This window comes from Alexandromys fortis, unplaced genomic scaffold (genome assembly GCF_014885135.2).
Source record: "Alexandromys fortis isolate MF-2015 unplaced genomic scaffold, M_Fortis_MF-2015_v1.1 scaffold_432, whole genome shotgun sequence".
In the NCBI taxonomy this organism is placed as follows: domain Eukaryota; kingdom Metazoa; phylum Chordata; class Mammalia; order Rodentia; family Cricetidae; genus Alexandromys; species Alexandromys fortis.
In genome coordinates this window covers 105045-120527 of record NW_026068309.1, presented here as the reverse complement: position 1 = coordinate 120527, position 15483 = coordinate 105045, and the positions used below count along the sequence as shown (strand labels likewise).

Below are 15483 nucleotides of genomic sequence, written 5' to 3'. Positions count from 1 at the left end.
CATTTTGCTTTCATTTTTAAGGAGAAATAATTTATAGAATTTTTTAAAGGGCATTCTTAAATACCGATATACTAAGCACATGTGAAAACGTTGAGGCTATTTATTCACCAATTCCATACACAGTGCTCAAGAATCAAGGAAAGTTTGGGAAAATAGCAAAGCTTCAACCTATGGTTGAGTGCACTGAGAAACTGACTTAGAAGAAATGAGCATTTATTTCTAAATGCCATACAGCAAAGACAAAGACCAGATTTGAACAAAGTGGAACTCACAATGAACAGTGCTTATAACAATTTACAAAAGCTTATCATGGGAAAGCACACTCTTATCACAGGCTAACACAGAATGGGAACAACAAGACGTCTCTAATTCAGTATCTCTTTCCTACAGAGGCACAATTCAGAATGAAAATCTGGAAGCAATGCCAAATTATGCAGCTTAGAGAATTTGTACAGAGTACTCACTAAGGGGAGTACATGGGCAGAGCCGATTACACTTCAGAAATCAGTGGTCCACAAGTGCTGAAATGAGGATGCTCCCATTACTCAGGAAACAGAGCACAAGGGCTCTGATCTCTTAAGGATTACATGTAAGCAAATTTGCATCCGTTATAAGGAACTTCCCATGACACAATATGCTTACTTAACATTTAGGCTATTTATAATCAATAGACCTGAAAAATAATCAGGAATCTATCAATATCTTATTATTCACAAACTTGATCTCCCACTTCAGTGGTTTGTTTGCAGTATGCTTAAAATATCTTGTCTGAGGCTTCCTTTTTCTAACAGAAAATTGCTAGATATAAATGTGAGTTTTGAAGGAGTTTTGGATCTGTGATAGTTACCACTCACTTAGCAACACTATGGAGGTCCCAGAGAGGCCTGGGACTTGTCTTTTTGTTGTTGTTGTTTTGTTTTGTTTTGTTTTATGGATTTCTTGGCTCTGAGAGCCTCATGGTTGTGAATCCTGACTACAGCTAACTTCCCAGCAGCAGCAAGAGTGGTACACATCGTCATGAGGATCCAGGAATTAAACACTCCCAATGGAACCATCCAGCTGATCTCCATAGTTTTACTGTCACCTGGAACTATAGGGCCAGAGAGGGTCTGAAGTTTTCATGGCTCTTCCCATACGCTGCCCTTAGTGAGCACACTATGCAAATTCTCTGTGCTGCAAAATTGGTCATGGCTTCCAGATTTTCATTCTGAATTGTGACTCTGTAGGAGAGAGATACTGCATAAAACAGAGGTTTTTTTTTTCCATCTTTCATCTTAGCTTGTGATTTAGAAAGGCACATTTCACTCACCCTCAATTTGGGAGGAAAGACTACATGTTAGTCTCTTCTGTCTCCGAGGAGGAGACTCTGACAGCACACATCATCACTACCACTGCCACCCTGCAACCCCGCTGGGCCCTGTGCCTGGGCTGTAACCTAACATGACTGAAGAAATGTTACAGACTCACAGGGACTCTGCTATTGCTATATAATGGTCCAAAATATGCCTATCAGAATCTTTTGGGAGCCTTAAGACAATACAGATTTCTAAACACCCCTGGATTTGGGATTAGGAACCAAGACGTCATTTCATTTAGCTGTCTGGTCATGGGTCAGTTATTGCTCTCTGGCCTTTATGATCTGGTCCTAAGTTATAGCTGGCTTCAAAATAAGCTTGAAGACTGGAGTGCTGTTACTATGTTGCTAACTCCAACACATGCCCAGGTAAAAATCAGTGAGCGATTTTTTTATTGGCATTCAAGACACTGAGTCATTTAAGCTATAAGATTATATAGACATTTCCCCCATTTAATTCAAGACTGTTTTTCCAATTCAAATGCAGCCTCCAATTTTATCGTCCCAAACCTAAATGGAATGCTAAACTGTCAAATTACCACTAATCTAAACACTCAGCTATAGGAAAAGAATGATGGAGTAGGGAAACACTAAAATCCTCATATCTTGACTTTAAATCAATGAACTCATGATGGTGAATCTATATGGCCTAGTGCTGTTGTTCTGAGTAAAGGCATAGCTTCATTCAGAGGGAGTCAATATCACAGTGTGGATTTATTCCAGAGGGGAGACAGCAAGACATGGGAGAAAGTCAAATTGTTTTTAAGGGCACCAAAACTTTCTGTTGTGACTTTTTCTCTTCACAATAACCATTAGGCACCCACAACAGAGAATGCAGATGCAAACTGCCTTTTTTAAAATTTAAATTTTATCACTTTTCCTTCCTTCCTTCCTTCCTTCCTTCCTTCCTTCCTTTCTTCCTTCCTTCCTTCCTTCCCTCTCTCCCTCCCTCTCTTCTTCTGTCCCACCTTCCCTCCTTCCTTCCTTTCTTGAGTATATGTCTGGCATAGGGGATACACTCCCTAGAGGTTCCCTCCTTCCAGAAAGTGTGAATAGAACATGTCATCAGGCGCAGCAGCAAGTGTTTTTATCCACTGAGCCATTTTGCCAACCCAAGATATTTATGTTTCACACAAAAATATTTAAACATTAGACTAAAATGGCAGTCATAACTCCAAATAACTAAAGGAAAGAAAATAAGGCCAATGGCGTGCTGACCACTGAAGCTCCTTAGGTTTGTGGCTGCTTAGTGATGGTGTCCAGCCTGGGATTCTGTTCATGATGCATGCTTGCTATTTGAACGTGACAATACCTGACTACCTCCCTGCCCCCTCTGTTCGAGTGCTTGTAGCTGTGTTCTGAGAAATGAGTCATGCTATGCGTTGGTACATCTTGTCAATAGTCAGAAGTTCAATTATCATATTCAACCGAATCTAGGTCCAACCAGGAAACGACTGTAACAAGAAAAATCATGAAGGAAAGGACAGGTTCCTGCTGTAATGACCTTTCTATCTAGATTTTCCTGAAATTGGAAGTATTAAGAAAAGAAAATTTAGCTATAAAATGACCAACAACACTAAATGCTATATATTCGGCTATAGAGATAAGCTATCAGTTATACGGAAATGGGGAGGAATGGAAAGGGATAGGACAAATGACATAAAGCAGAAGACCTGCAGGGAGAGCAATTAAAGTTCTTGGCTACAACATGAAGGCAGTCATTAATGACAGTGTGCAGTCATTCAGAGTTTGCTGTATCAGTGGCTGTTGTTTTTGCCAGGTAGAGTGGGATGTGGATAGAGAGTAGGCAGTGAGAAATCAGCAACTGGGAGAATGATTCATATGTTGATGGTTTCTCTGTAGTAAACACCTATTTTCTACATGTCTACGTACCACCCTTTTCTCACTACCCACTTGAATTCAACCATCATTCGCAATCTAACTCAAGCTCCAACCCCTCGCTGAAGCTTTTCGGATGGATTCCGCACTAAGGACTATGTCCTCTGAATTTCTGTTGACACATTTGGTCAGTTCCCAGGTGTTATCTTCTCAGTGATGCAGTTATACTGCTCAAGTCAGTGCATAAAAGCCTGCGTGGTGATCTTAGTTCAACGCCTGCATCTTGTAAACCTAAAGCAGTAAGTAGCAGCCGGATGAGTCAGGACATGGGAAGCAGGAGCACACACTTACATCATGATTCATTATGTACTTATGTAAAAACAAACCATTTAAAACTCCTCTGGGCTGCATCTACCTTTAAATTCTATCCTTGGTATATTCAACAATAAAAATGTTGATCATATTCCCTAAACTGTCCTCGAGGTTTGAAATGCCCAGGTCTAGGAGGTTGGTTACCAATTATTACACGGTTGATATAATTATATCTCTCGTTTAAAAATTAACACAAACATCTATGTGTCTTTCGGGATTTCTTTGATCCATTTTCCAGATATAACTGTTATTTGTTGATTGCATTTGTCTTATGGAGTCATTATAGGTATTTAAAATGCTTTCTGTAGTCACTAGTATCCATCTTTTATCCCTGAGTTCTGTTATCATAAAAATAAGATTTCCAAGCTGGGTGTGGTAGTGCATGCCTTCTTTCATTGAACTTGAGAGGTTGAGGCAGGGGGATTGTGAGTTTAAAAGCAGTCTGTGTTACAGAGCAAGACCACGTCTCGAAACAAATGAACAAAGAAGTAAATAAATACAAATTAAAAGCAAAACCAGGAAAGATTCCACACATTTCTAAAATTCATTTTTATAAACTCAATCTCTACTCCTTCATGGGCCTTCACAACAAACCAAGCAGTGATGGACACTGGCCATGAAGTAGCTGAGGCACAGAAAGTCATGGCTTACTCAAAGGCCCTTCTCTCCTCTAAGCAGACAAATGTAAATTAAACTATTAATTGCCGATCTTAGAAGCATATAGATGTGGATAAGCACAATCTAGAACAGCCCTGCTATGAATGGATTCGTTGTCTCCAAACAGAAGAGTTTCCTTAAGGCTGAGGTCAAAGCCCTTCAGGACTGAGCTTGGCAATAGACAGTTGCTTCCTTCTTTCTCCCCATCTTCTTCCTTTAGGGACTCCCGTCCCAGGACTGCCTTCCAAGGCATCTGCTTACTTAAGGGCCTTCCCTCTCCCCTTAATCAGAGTGGCAGCTCTCATAGGTATGGTTCCTAGGAAACTTGCTTTGTTTACCTCACCTCCTCAACCTGACCACTGAAGCTCCTTCCCACAGTTTCTTAGGCATCGTCATCTGTCTCTTCATTAAGTGCTTTAAGCTCAGACTCTGTCTTACTTATTCTTGTTTTTCACATTCAAGGGCCATGCCTTGTTCAAGAAAACACAAGTTGAGTACCTGAATGAGCAAGTGACTGGATGGCTGAATGAAGGAGCGAGTGCAGAAAGGGGGGGGGGGGCGCAGCCACCATGGAGAGCCCCACTGCAAGCTGTGTGGGAAATTGTGCCTTCCCTGTCTGAAGCCAGTATTCTATCATTTTGGGATTCTATGGCTGATATTTAACGACTTCCCAATAAGTGGCAGATTTTGTGACAGATCTCCAACAGTGAAGGATAGCTGTTTCTAAATGCGTCTTTTAAAGTATATCTCAGACATAATCAAGAACTAATAATGGTTCTGGGAAAGTCTTCGAGGCAATTAAAACACTCAAATTTTAGTACATACTGCCGGAAGTACACTTCTTCACTAACTGAGGTTAACTGATATAGCTAGTCCTCCACCCACCCCCCCCCCCACCCCCGTGAGTATGCCATGCTATACCACGTTCCCCACAGTACTTGGTGATTAGGTGACATCTCACCACACTGAAGCAGCAGGCTAATTGTGTCTTCTTGAGTTCTTGGCATTCAAGTGACAGAACGTCTAGACTGGTGATAGGAATGGTGGTTACTACATTGTCTTCCTGTTTACGATCAATAAAGTCTCCCCACTAAACACACACACACACACACACACACACACACACACACACACACACACACACCACATACCACACCACAAATTTGGAGAAAAAAAAACTGAACAAATTCTTCCTTACTCTTCATCAATGAAGATTCTCTATGTGAACTCTGGCCATCTGAGGCTAGCAATAGAGATTTTCTTCTTTGTACTCTGACTCATATATCTTTCTTCCCACAACTGTTACTCAGGACAGGCCAATGGTGAACACAATGGAAAGGAAAGAATAGTTTCCAGCTAGAAAATAGGCTCTTTCAGGAGAAGTCTGCTCAAGGCATTATCAAGGTAAAATATGCAGAAGCACCAACAAGAGCAAACAAAAGCCCACGCAAGAGCTGTGTAAATATTTCATGAAGCTAAGCCTTAATCACTCTCTCTCCAAATCTTTCTGGTGTTGTAAACACTTCAGTTTCTTCCCATTGTGGCATGACCCAGATTTCACAAAAAAAAAAAGAGAGAAAAAAGAAAGAAATGAAAGCATGGACCTATGGATTCTGAACGAATGTGCTATGAAAATGGAGGGAATTAGATACCTTCAGACAAGGCGGCTGCAGGTGGGTGGCTACCTATAGCTCCCTTTCTAAAGCACCCACTCCACTCTTTTGTATCTCCCCCACCTCCTTAGCTGCTCTCACATCACCCTAACCTTGAACTGCCCACATGCAACCAGAGACTCCTCTCTACACCCCCTCAAAAGCCCCTGAAGCCTGATCTGCCTTCCCTCCACCCCAATTGACTTTCCAGCGCCAAGTCTCCCCTCTTTCTCCTCCCCTTTTGTCCAGTGTTTAAAAGCTTGCCTACGCCTGTCTTTTCCATTTGTCTGTGAAGCAAGAAGATTTGCTGTGTACTGAATGAACATCTCAGACCTTCTCTATAATCTGCCCGGAGAAGGGTTTATCACCCACTAGTCGCTGCCTTGATTTACTGTGGTTCCAAAGTTCACCTCTAGACGCTGATCCTGCTTGGCACTGATTTCCCTTTATCAGCCTCAGTCCAACCTTCCTCTTCTCTTCCTTCCTACCTCAAGAATAAATACATATGCAAATATATTAATAAATACATACACATGTACGCATGTAAAACGGGGGAATAGTGCATATGACTTGGTTTTTGACCTTACAGGAAATAATCACAGGAAAATAATAAAAATGCCAAACACACGCGCGCAAGCACAACACACAGAGAGAGAGAGAGAGAGAGAGAGAGAGAGAGAGAGAGAGAGAGAGAGAGAGAAACACGCCCCTCTTCCCATATTCGTTGTGTGCATATCCTACTGATTAGGATTTCCAGATCGGAATCATCAAGCGGCTTTCCTCTTTTACCTTTGAGTCAGAGCTTAGGGAGCAATAACCTTGCAGAGAAATACATCACCTGCGGGAAACATCGCCCTTCTTGGGAAGCAAGATGGGCTGGGGACATGAGCAACAGGCAAAAAATCCACGACCAAAATGTGGAACCAAATTTCTCCTTCCCTAGCACAGGGCACATTGCCAGCTCCTGTCCCAAGGCTGGCCACTGGGCCAGGTGGCCGCGGGGGCGGCTCCTCTCTGGCGGCGGCGGGTTGCTTACCTGCTCCTGCGGGCTGTCCCTGGCTGAGCCTTTGCCTGCGCGGTGCTAGGCTTCCAGTCGCACGTGTATTTCCAGTCCTGGCTCGGCCACACCGATGCTGGGGGGCATGCCGCGGTGCTCTGCAGCCAGGAGCCAGCTCTGCTCGATCAGGAACTGAGACTACTATGCCAAGAGCTGAGGCGGCGCTGGAGCGGGGCGGAGACCAGCAGCCCCGCCGCTCGGCGCCTAGCCAGCGTGGAGGTGGAGTTCACGTGCTGGCAGATAGATCCGTGCCCGCCCTGCGCGCCCCCGTGGCCAGGCCCCAGCCGCTGAGTCCTGGCTGCAACTCCACAGACAAGCAAGGCGAACTCCGCCCTAGCCGACCGGATGGGCCACAGAGCGGGAAGCCTAGCGCCCAGAGGGAGCTCAGAGGACTAGAAGGCTGAGCTCAGAGGACTAGAAGGTAGGGGGACAAGTGACAGATGGAAAGTTAAGAAGGAGATTAAGGAAGAATGCTGGGGACCCAGAGCCACTCCGTAGGAAGTCTGACTCTTACTCCCTCCAGCAGTTCATCATGCCCACTGTCCGAGTATAGAGGACTAGATGGCTACTTCTAAAGTCATGTACTGTGATTTGAAAGCAAGCGGACCATAGGAGTTTGGTATGTGTTGTAAAATGGAAAGCATCAAAAGTATTTGGAATTGTGACTGTAATTGTCCCTCTCCCTCATACCTCCCTCCAAGAGTCTAGATGGCTTTAGACACAGCCCCTTTGTTCTTCTGTGGCAACACCAAATATAGGTAGGGTGCAGTCTAGCGGCTGTTAGATGATGCTAAATAACACTGCATGAACTATTATAAATGAGTATTGGTTTGCAAAGTATGCAGCTGTAATTCTCACAACTACTTATTAAGGGGGTGTTGCTCCTTTTAGCGCATCATGTTTTGATACTTTGCTTGAGATTGGGATAGTGAGCAGCCTGGTTGAGGTGCCAACCCCTCCAAGCAATGGCCTCCCAGCTAGAACTCAGGGCTTTCCCAGGGATCCAGTTGAAATGGCGACTATAGCCGGGCTCAGGGATCTGAGTTTTAAAAAGGATTCCAGGTCAGACGGAAAAGTCTCAGTCATTGGGCCAAGAGTTTAAATAAGATTCTTTAATGTTAGTAATAGATACTTCCCGAAGGTGGGTTGAGGGCTTTCAGAATTTATATCGTAGCTCCCGAGCACAGAAGTGGAAAGCTGTCCTCCAGTCTCTGTTTAGTTGAAGGAGGAAGGGAGTGCAAAGGTTGCAGTGGCCCCAGGTCCCTCCTGAAATAGCTGTCTCACAAGAGTGGCTGGAGTGCGGTTTCGTCTTCCCAGGTTCTTAGGCTTTTAAGCAGAGACTGAAAGTAAGGGCTCATAGTGATGTGGAAACAGAGCAAGATAACTTTATTCAGGGGGCAGGTGCAGTGTAGTGTCGCACAGGGCTACACTGTCAAGACAGGCAGTACAGCAGACCACACAAGTGAGAGTTCTTTCTCAAAGCCACAGAAGAAAGGTGTGGTCTAAAGGGCATAATTTGGGTGGTTCTCTCTGTCAGTTGATAAATAGGTTGCATATTCATTTCTTATGCACATACCTCTTCCATATTCCCATAATTATTTCAATCATATACACACCCAGTTAATGATAGGCAAAAATCTCTTCTGCAATATAAAGTAAGACAACTTCATAAGTTCCTAAGGTCAGGGCATACACAGGGTCTTCATTCTGTTTTCCCATTGCACAGAGTAAGTTCCACAGCTTCTGTTAGGTTTTACTTACACCTTTTTTGTTCAGATGTTTTAAACTGTTGGGAAGCTTCTTCTACTTAAGCTCACCTGTGAAAATCATTCAAGAAATGACATCAGTAAATAAGTCCTGGCAAGAAATACTTTCAATGCCATGCAGAGGCCATATAGGGTTATGGTCAGGACGGTAAACAACAGATCGAGACTGTTTCAGATAAGCTGGACATTGGGTAATTTTTTTTTTTTAATTTTTGAAACAGGGTTTTTTCATAGCTTTTGGTTCCTGTCCTGGAACTAGCTCTTGTAGATCAGGATGGCCTCGAACTCACAGAGATCCGCCTGCCTCCACCTCCCAAGTACTGGGATTAAAGGCGTGCACCACCACTGTCCGGCTGGGTGATTGTTAAGTAACACCCTGTTACAGTTGGAATCCCTGCTTCAGCAGCAGTTTGTGTGGTTCTGTCCTCAACAGCACACATGTGTAAGAGAAATGAAGCTGTTACAAATGCAAACAAAAACCAAGTGTGGTGGTTTGAATGTAACTGGCCCCCATAATCTCATAAAGAATGGAATGAATAGGGTGGCTTTGTTGCAGTGGATATAGCCTTGCTGCAGGAAATATATAACTGTGGGGGTAGACTATGGGGTTTCCGATGCTCAGGATACCGCCCACTGCCCAATGTCTCAGCTGACTTCCTGTTGTCTGCAAGATGTAGATTTTTCAGCTACTTCTTCAGCACCTTGTCTGCCTATACACCGTTATGCTCCCCACCATGATGATAATGGGTCGAACTTCTGAAAACTGTAAGGGAGCCACTCCAATTAAATGTTTTTTTTTCCCCCCTTGGTGTCTCTTCACAGAAGTAGAAACCCTAAGACACCAAGTATGATGCCAATCCCATCAGAGAAAATTTTCAGAATAACGATAAACAAAAACAACAGACAAAATAGTGTAAGTGTTACTGAATGCTCTTACACTCAAGACATTTATAGACATGAGTTCAAGGGTGTTTTTGAGGATGCAGAATTTATGAAAACTGGATCCTAAATGATCCTAAATGGAGAGAAGAAATAAGAGTGACAGGTGATGGCTAGTTTTCCAATGGGCAACACTATTTGGAGAGTTTATTGTTCATCTGAAACACAGGTCCTTATGGGCAGGCATTGAAGGTGACAGTTGATCCATGCTTCCTTCCTAAGCCTCTAAGTTTTTTTCAGGTTGCTTTCCAAGCTACTGTCTCCCAAGACTGAAATGTCCCAACTGTCATGCCTTTCTAGCCATGGGAGACTGCATCCTCTAAACTGTAAGCCAAATCAGCCTCTCTTCCCTCAAGCTGTGATCATGAGCACAAGGAAAGTCACTAGTGCATGTTGCACAGTTTTTTGTTGCATGCTTGCCTTGTATGATGTAATGGCTTCTGTGTGTGCTTTCTGCTAGGTCTGTATCACATAAACATTGTCCAACATAAAGAACTCCGAAATTATTTGTTCAGTGAATCATTATCCTCAATTTACTGGAATCCAAATTCTGAAATATTCAAATGGCCTGTACAGTGTACCACAGCTATTCATTGACTTTATCACAAATTAAATTTATTGTCCATCCCAATAATATTTTTGATACCATATGTTTTTGAAATGAATGTCATTAGTAATATACAGGGGTCACAATATACTTAAATTATGTAAGATTTTAGATTAAAGTTTTTTTCCTAAATTCCATGTCTTTGATTAGGTATATTCATTTTAGCTGTACTGACAGGAAGTACTGGCAATATACACAAACACACAAACCACATTGTGTGAACACACATTAATTACACATATAAGCACTTGCACATACAACATGTAAACACATATATGTATAACATGTGCATCCACAAATACACAGACACATAAGTAATTTATCACTGAACAACATGTTAGATTTTCTAGATTTATAGAGATATATTTCAGTTTGATAGGTATTCTTCAAATCTTTCAGAGACCTTTAAAATATGACATTTAAAATGTTTAAGAACTTAAGATTTTCATGACAGTGAGACATATCTGCTTCTGGCAGCACCAATTACTTTGAGAGGAAAATGGGCCTCGAAGAGGCTCCTTATGGAGTTTGTTACCCATTTGAGCAAGAAACTGCTCTTTCCTGGACTGCTTCACTGGACATGTAGGACCCGCAGAAAAATGACTGCTGAACTTGCATAAGGGTGGGATGACCTTTCAGAGTTCCTGCTTCATGAAAGAATCTGTGAGAAATTCTGTAGGATACAGAAGAAAGTGACTAAACTGTCGTTGAAATCTCCTGCTTTGTGAAAAACTCTGCTGGATACTATGGGCCCGAAGGTCAAAGATGGATGTCCCAACAGTATAGAAAAGCTTTGTGTGAATGTCCAGGCAGCAAGATGTCTCTATCCATTCTAGAGTTTTGGAAGTTTCTTACAATGCACTTCTGGTTTACTTAGGTAATATCATATCCTCCTGGAGTCTTTGATGGAGTTGAAATATTTATAGTTATAGTTGATAACTGTTTTGTTATATGTAATTTTACTATGTTAAAGACTTCATTTCTGTTTAAACAGAAAAGGTGAAATGGTGTAGGATGTCCTTCTGTTTGTGTGCTGAGATGGATACCGGTTAGAATCTCCGGTAAGCCACTGCTATGTGGTGATACACAGATTAATGGAGATGGGTTAAACTAATATGTAAGAGTTAGCCAATAAGAAGTTAAAGCTAATGGTCAAGCAGTGTTTTAATTAATATAGTTTCTGTGTGTAATATATTTAATTAATATATTTCAGGTGTAAGTCAGACAGGTGGCTGGGTCAAACAAGTGGTACTCCTCCCTCCAACATTCTACAGTAGACAGAAAAATTTGGTCCAAAGCAAGTCTACATTCTAATCATCAGAACCTATGAATATATTGTCTTGCACAGAAACCATTTCGTTGTAAATGTGATTAAACATTAAGGTCTTGAGATTCAGAAGATCCATGTAATCACACGAGTCCTTGCACACAAAGGAGAAAAACAATATAGGGTCAGTAATGATAGCCAGATGATGTAACATACCAGCAATCCCAACAGTTACCAGAAGAGGGAGAAGGGTGGAAAGTTTACAGCTAGCCTGGGGCATATAGTGAGATTTAACGCATAAATAAAAAAAAATAGGGATGGGAGGATGAAAAGAGATTCTGAATTTCAACCCAAAAGGAAAAAAAAGTTTACACGAGAAAGTGTCCCCTCTAGAAACTGAAAATGTGTGTGAGGATATTTCCTTTCTTATTAGTTGCTGTAGGAGGGCCCAGCTCACTATGGGCAGTGTCAACCCTGAAGAGGTGGTTCTGGGCTGTATAAGGAAACAGAGTGAGTTAGCTATAAGGAACATGCCAGTTATCAGTATTTGTCCATGGCCTCCATTTTAGTTCTTCACTTCAGACTCCTGCCTTGAGCTTCTGCCCTGATTTCTCTTCATGATTGTCTATAACCTGTAAACTGAATTTAGCAATCCTTCCACAAACTCCTTTTGGCCTTAATCAGAGTAATAGAAAGCAAACTAAGACAACTAGAAAAAAAAAAGAAAGCAGGTTTGAGCCTAGAAGTTCAGACAGCATTAGCTGGTGGTGGAGGTGCTTTCCTCTATCCATAGGGACCAGTAGTGTAAGTTAGACAACAAGGGCAGGTATTGATGGGGAAGGGTGAGAAAACAGCACAGATGAATTACTTGGGATGAAGTAGACTTTAGTATCAGCAAAGTTATAACTCAAAGTCCTCTGAGTCTAATAGTGAGGAAGAACACTCAGTGAGCACGTGGGGGAATGAAGGTGGACAGTGTGGTAGTCTGAATAAGAATGGCTCCCATTGAACTCATAGATTTAATGCTTAGTCAGCTGGGCGTGGCACTATTTAAAAGAATAGAAGATGAGGCTTTGTTGGAGAAAGTATCACTAGGGGTGGCATTTGAGGGCTCAAAATCCCAATCCAGGTCCCAGTGTCCCTCTCTTCCTGATGTTCGTAGATTCAGTTGTAAAACTCTCAGCTACTTCTCCAGCTCCTTGTCTGCCTATATGCTGCCATGCTCCCCACTATGACAATGATGGACTAAACCTCTGAAACTGTAAACCAGCCCCAATTAAAAGCTTTCTTTTATAAGAGTTGCTGTGGGCGTTCTGTCTCTTCACAGCAAGGCTGAGAGAGACAGGAAAATCAAAGCAGCATGATTGCTGTTGTTGCACAAGTCCTAGTGTGGCCATGGTCCTGCAGGCTAACAGTGGCGCAGGCTCACTCCATTTCCTATTTACACACCTGCCAGAAGGTTCACAGTGAGCACATGCCTATTTCTTTGTGCTGTCCCTGCCTTCAGGATGGTTTCTTGGTGGCCATATTGGCAATTATAATTCAAGGTTAATACCGAGTCTAATGCCAGGGATTTTGTGTTGTGATCACAAATACCTTGCAGACTTACAACTCACGATGTGGATGTGACACAGTGAAGGAAAAAACAGGGCCTTCGGGGAGAAATGTACTTGTCTCAATCTATTTGTGACGCAGGACTATCCTCTGAGTCAAACTGCCATCTTCAAGACTTCTCCTGGTGCTCCAATGTGGGTCTCTGTCTCTGTCTCCTTTCATCGCCTGATGAAGGTTAATATTCAGGAGGATGCCTATATGTTTTTCTTTGGGTTCTCCTTTTTTAGCTTTTCTAAGATCACAAATTATAGGCTCAATGCCCTTTATTTATGGCTAGAAACCAAATATGAGTGAGTACATCCCATGTTCCTCTTTTTGGGTCTGGCTTACCTCACTCAGGATAGTGTTTTCTATTTCCATCCATTTGCCTTCAAGAAGTCCACCGGACTGGAATCTCAAGGTCCAAATCAGGAGCAGAAGGAGAGAGAGCACGAGCAAGGAACTCAGGACCGTGAGGGGTGCACCCACACACCGAGACAATGGGGATGTTCTATCGGGAACTCACCAAGGCCAGCTGGCCTGGGTCTGAAAAAGGCTGGGATAAAACCGGTCTCGCTGAACATAGCGGACAAGGAGGACTACTGAGACCTCAAGAACAATGGCAATGGGTTTTTGATCCTACTGCACCTATTGGTTTTGTGGGAGCCTAGGCAGTTTGGATGCTCACCTTACTAGACCTGGATGGAGGTGGGTGGTCCTTGGACTTCCCACAGGGCAGGGAACCCTGATTGCCCTTTGGGCTGACAAGGGAGGGGGACTTGATTGGGGGAGGGGGAGGGAAATGGGAGGCGGTGGCGGGGAAGAGACAGAAATCTTTAATAAATAAATATAAAAAAAAGACTTCTCATGGGCCTGCTTGTAAAAATACCATCACAGCTGAGCCTGTTGGCTGTTTATCTACCCTCATAGAAGGAAGTGACAGTGAGAGTCATGAGGTCCTTTAGACCCCTCTCCCAAGCCTTTCCTAATTCCATGTCATCTTTCAGGGAAGGTACAGAAAGACAGAGGAAGGGACTTTCATCTATGCGCCATGAAAAGCCATCATTCCTGCTGAGTGTGGACATTCCAGTTTGGCTACTTTAAGGTCCTGTGCTCCTTTCTGTAACTGCATTGTTTTATATGTAAGACTAAAAAATCATGGACTTCCTGGGTGAACTTTGTGGATTTATACCTCAATTTCATGTTGGGATCTTAGAAGGAGGGGTTCGATGTTTCCATCTCTCTTAGGGAAGAAATTTTTGCAACAACCAGAATGTTTGCTGAAGAGTACTCATGAGGATAGAGCTAGATTAGTTCCATGTTCCTGAACATTGAACAGAAGATAAAGCTTATGAAGCAGAACAGTTGAGGAAGATACCTCTGTTCTCATTCAAGGGTGAAATTCATTGCAAAATCTTTCAGGCCAGCTTTCTTTCTCTTTTTCTTTGTTGTAATGGGGTAGCTTTGTATTCATAGAATGAAAGGTTGTATGCCATCTGAAAGATTACACGTGAAAAATGCTAGGACTTCTGAATCATTCATTAAGCTTTGGAACAAGTATCAGAATTCTATTTAAAGACATTTCTTGAACTTTGATATTAAGTTGGTCAAACTAGAAACCATAGAAAAAACATTAATATTATTAATAATAAAAAGAATTTATCAAGGCCTAGACTTTCTGTGCACTGAGGAATTTATAGCATGTTTTAAAATCATAGTCTAAAGCATATTCTTTTACTGTAAATTATTCCATAAAGTTGATCATCACATGTGGCCTTTTAAAGAGCTAGGAGCATCTCCATACACAACTTGAAGGACAGGCTTCCAGCTATTACTTCTGGGAGGTTGAGCCTGGGAATATGTAAAGAGGAAAACTAGTATCTTTTTTATTTGTTTTTTTTTTCTGTTTGTGAAAAGATATTTAGTTTTATTTGTTTATATCCTTTGCTGCTTAATTGAGAACTGAGCAAAGATAATCTGATTTCTTATCTAGGAATCTGCATCTACCAAACAGAAAACATGGACAAATCCCTTCCTGCTCCCAGGGGTCCCTGAGCTTAGTTTCACTCTCCTATGAATTATTCAGTGGTGATTGGCATGCAGTGCCTTTCTTTGATCGTTAAGATTAATTGTTATGTGCAATTCTGAGAAAAATCAATCAGTAAGGTTAATAGTGTATAGTGACACTACGTGGGGTTTTCTGCTGTTTGCTTATCTTAACAAATTAGGCCTTGGTGAGTTCCTGATAGAACATCCCCATTGTCTCAGTGTATGTGGCCTGGGTCTGAAAAAGCCTGGGTCAAAACCGGTCTCGCTGAACATAGTGGACAATGAGGACTACTGAGACCTCAAGAACAATGGCAACGGGTTTTTGATTCTA

The 15483-nt window shown here is 42.3% G+C and overlaps 1 protein-coding gene across 1 annotated transcript in view; it reads right to left on the bottom strand.

The window, feature by feature from the left end:
• Positions 1-7070, bottom strand: part of Gprin3 (GPRIN family member 3) — a 70420-nt gene extending 63350 nt beyond the window's left edge. The window contains exon 1 of the mRNA XM_050132670.1: positions 6911-7070. The gene's annotated coding sequence lies outside the window, so the exon portion shown is untranslated. The remainder of the gene's footprint in view (positions 1-6910) is intronic.
• Positions 7071-15483: the final 8413 nt, after the last annotated feature.